The 4,600-nt window shown below is 43.6% G+C and overlaps 1 long non-coding RNA gene across 1 annotated transcript; it reads left to right on the top strand.

Annotated features, from left to right (window-relative positions):
* Positions 1-3,129: 3,129 nt before the first annotated feature.
* Positions 3,130-4,176, top strand: LOC308335708. Its single transcript, XR_013966080.1, has 2 exons — positions 3,130-3,219; positions 3,378-4,176. It is a non-coding gene; the product is annotated as an uncharacterized lncRNA (long non-coding RNA).
* Positions 4,177-4,600: the final 424 nt, after the last annotated feature.

The raw sequence follows: 4,600 nt of genomic DNA on the forward strand, positions 1-4,600 counted from the left end.
ATTTACACTGCAGGGTTAGTTTGAAATGGATCTGATTATCCTCTCTATTATATTATTTCTCCAACAGATGGTCCCCAGGATGTGGTTTTGTCAGTAAGACCACAAGGAGATGTTGTCAAAGGAAGCTCCGTCACTTTGAGCTGCAGCAGCAGTGGATCAAATCCACCCACCCAGAGTTACTTCCTTCTCAAAGACAACACTAGAGTGTCACAGAAAAATATGTTTACCATCTCTAACATCCAACCCAGTGACAGTGGAACATACTCCTGTCAGGCAAAGAACAACATCGCTACAGTCACTTCACCTCGAGTCCCTCTGAGTGTTCACTGTGAGGTTTTAATTTCATTAAGATCAAAATGATATGGCATTATTTGCTTTATTCAAAAGCATTAATTGTTATTGTCATTGTTCGTACCAAGAACATACAATATTGTAACCTATATTTGTGTAAACAGAGCTTAATATTCCTCCACAGACCCTCCAGAAAACACTTCAGTGTCAGTGAATCCACCAGGAGAAGTAGTTGAGGGCAGCACAGTGACTCTGACCTGCAGCTGTGACGCCAACCCCCCAGTAGACAACCACAACTACACCTGGTACAAGAGCACTCCATGTTCCAGCTCCCCGTTGGTCCAGGTAGGGTCAGGACCGGTGTTGCTTCTGGCCTCTCTGCAGTCCTGCCACGCTGGACTGTACGTCTGTCACACCAGGAACTCACTGGGAGGAGGAAACAGCTCTAACAAGGTGCTGCTGCGCGTGGTCACAAGTGAGTAGACAGAGGACGTTGCGTGTGTGCGTGAGAGTGCGTGTGTGTGTGTGTGTGTGTGTGTGTGTGTGTACGGTTGTAATGCACGTAACGAGAACCGTTTGCCCCACCGACTTCACATTCGTCACACGTGTTCTACACCCGCACAGCTATAGTGCAGTGCCCGGTATCGAGTCGGTCGGACCCACGGTTCTCCAGGACCACCACAAAAGGCTCTGGTCAGGCTCTGCCAGTGGGCCTAATCAGCCTGTAAAACCTGTGCAATTCCCAGCCTCTGCCTCAGCCAATTGATTGCCATGGCAACTTTTCACAGTCAGTTTACAACGGGTATTATTATTTCCCAAGTTGCATCATTCTCAAGCAGGCCGGTGGCCGACGGGACGTACAGGTCTAGCAGTAAGAATGATTGTAATAACATGTACTTTACAGTCTGTGTAACCAGACAATAAGGTCACATTCCCACCTAATACTTCAGTAGACTCGATGCAAATGGGCGGAGAAGTTGGGATTCCTGCACATGTGTGTGTGTGTGTGTGTGTGTGTGTGTGTGTGTGTGTGTGCGTGCGTGCACGTGTGCACACGTGCGTGTATACCAGCATAATGTAGTGTGTGATTTTCAATGATGCATCCTCCCTACTTTTAGCATAAATTAAAATTATTGAAATGACTGACATTACAGCTCTTAATGTGCGTTTAAGAGGAATATGTGTCTCATTATTCTGCTGCAGACAACAACCATCCGGACACTCCATATTTCTACGCTCTGATAGGCCTATCAGTTGGAATCTCCATCTTTCTGCTGATTCTGGGCCTGTGTCTCTGGAAGAAGTGCACAGGTATGTCATTAATGTCCAGGCAGCCAATTAGAGAAGCAGTAAAGGCTTCCCATACACAAGGAATATATCAATGGGGAGCAGGTCATTATTGAGAAATAAACCCTGACATGGTGATTATTAGACCCCAACGCGAAACAACCTTGATGTAAATGTATGCTCGAGTTAGCAGAAATGTCCACATGCTTTCAGCTTGTAGGAATTATGAAATAAGTAAGCAAGCCTTGCCGAGCCATGAGGCCCATATATGGGCAGGAGCCTATCTCCTGTTACTGTAGCTTGAGGCAGCTTTATGTACAAGTACACCCCCTGGACATGACGCTAGTATGTCGCAGGAACAATCCAACCCTTGATGCCGAGTGTCAAGCAGGGAGGCATTGGTATGTCTTTGGTATGACCCGGCCGGGGATCGAACCCCGACCTCCCAGTCTCAGGGAGAAGGCCACTGAGTTGATAGAAGAATTATGAAATGCATCACATTATTTGGGTATCAGTAAGCAAAATATTCAAGGACTACAACTGATACAGAACACATGCAGCTGCCAGGCTCCTGACTCAGAAGTGAGCTCATTACAGCAGTCCTAGCAGCCCTTCACTATACCCGTGGGTTTCAGAATAGATTTTAAGATATTGCTGCTTGTTTTTAAAACACTAAATGGTCAGGCTCCTGCTTAAATATATATGTGATCTTTAAGCCGTTCGGCTGTGAGAAATGTGAAGCATTAAAGATGTAAACTACTTACTAAATGTGGCCTTTTTTCCCTCTTTTTTTCTTAACAGATCCATGTTGTGTCAAGTAAGTAAAGCATGAATTGATCTTTGTATGTCGGACATGGCTTTAGATTCCATACTGTATACTGTGTGTGTGTGTGTGTGTGTGTGTGTGTGTGTGTGTGTGTGTGTGTGTGTGTGTGTGTGTGTGTGACTGTGTGTGTGTGTGTGTGTGTGTGTGTGTGTGTGTGACTGTGTGTATACATTTATTTTGTATTTATTTTTTCCCCCTTCCTTACAGACCCATTCAGCCTCAGGGAACCAATCAGGGCTCAGCTGGACACCAGCAGACCAATGAAAGTGGGTCTTCTGATGACACGTACTGCCCACTGCGACACGGTCAGTCTGTGAACCAATCATGTTGCTTATTAAGAACACGTCTCAATAGGTTTAAATTAAAATAGTTTAATGTAAAACATTAGCTGGCAATAAGTCCATCACCGTAATGTTTAAAATAAAATAAATAAATAAACAATTGGTCCACTTAGGCAACACGAGCGTCTATGATGTAGGCATACTGGATCGATCTCACCACGTTCCAAAGGGTACAGTATACTGTTTAAATATATTATCATGTCATACTGTTATTCATGGCAAATTGCCAGTAAACAGATAATCACTATATGATTTATTAAGCTGGAATGAGAACTCAATGAACTCTGGCAACCAATTGAGAGATAAAAAACACCAACACATTTATCAAACTGTTGGCCCACATTCTGCAAAGCTTCTAATCAGATGATTTCAACTCATGTTTCAGTCACACGCTCATCAAGACCTCAGCGTGCAGCTGATGCACTTTATGCAAATGCCAGACCTCAACGTGCAGCTGATGCACTTTAGGCCTATGCAAATGTCAGAAACATCAAAGAATCAACATAAGATGAAACTCTTTGATAATGGAAGTGGAGGTAATGCCGAGTGTATTTTATTTGCATGTCTCCCCCCCCCCAATTAGTCAATTCCCCCCATCTTTTGGGACTTAGGCACCTGCTCTTTTGCCTAAGGCAGCGGTGGCTGAACGGTTTCCGGAGCGGTCTTGATATCGGAAGGTCGCTAGTTCGTATCCCCGGACTGGCACGATAAAATGACCACCACTGAAGTGCCCTTGGACAAGGCATTGAACCTCTACCATGAAATGTTCTATGAACAGGGCCTGGCTGTAAACAAGTTCTTGAGCTTAGTCCAGTCACCCTGGGTAAACATAGTACCTTTCCTTTCCCCTTCCCCCCCCCCCCAAAAAAAACAAATGCCAGGCTGTAAAAATAGCTGTTATCAATATTATATCTTTTAATGTTTACATTGTCTTTCTTTTTTGGAGTTTGGGCCTCTGCCCTCTCAGTGCTCTTTGGGACAGATCGAGTCACATAGACCAGAGAATCACAAGTAGATAGAAGACACCTGTTAACTCACACTTGATGATGGCTAATTAGCCTAATGGTGGTGTGATACTAGCGAGTTGTTTTTATATCACCTGCTGTTCATGGCCACTATAGTTTCTCATTGTCTAAATCTAGTTGACATTGACTGGTTAATTTTGGTGTGATGTTTGCCAACTTGTTGTTCTCATAGTACTTGATGTATTACACTTCAAATGTATGCATGAGACTCGATTGGACATTGTTGTTTATTACGTGGCAACAGGTGCAATGCCTTTTATGTGAATTTCCACATCTTGTGACTGTTTGTAATTGTATTAATATAGCGTCTGTTATCCACATATTATGTCACTGCACACGCACGCATGCACGTACAAGTCTAATTGATATCGCACTGTAGTTAAATAAAATGGTTATAATAATGTGACGCATTTGTATGTGACTTTGTTATATTAATCAGTATGACAGGAGGTGCAGCTGGAAAAAGGTTTGGACACCCCTGGTGTAGACTAGAGGAACACAACTGCCTGACGTCACGGCACAGGCTCGATTCCCGTTCCTGAATGTCTCACCCCATCTCTCTCTCCCTTTTCCCTGTTCATCTCTAGTGTTCGCTATCAATTAAAAGGCAGAAAACCCCCCCAAAATATCTTTAAATAAACTACTGCGACATAGTAGAATGTGCGTCTGATTTTGAAGGTTTTGTTTCAGAGATTAGACGGCCAATACTGTCAATATAGCATTGTCTTTTGTTACTCAACTCCTATACCTCAACATCCCCATCTTCAAATGAGTCCAGTACAGTGACTCTGCCTGGTCCATGGCTGAGTGTCTATGAACTTTTAACTTAT

This window comes from Protomyctophum bolini (genome assembly GCF_963924005.1).
Source record: "Protomyctophum bolini genome assembly, chromosome: 20".
Lineage (NCBI taxonomy): Eukaryota > Metazoa > Chordata > Actinopteri > Myctophiformes > Myctophidae > Protomyctophum > Protomyctophum bolini.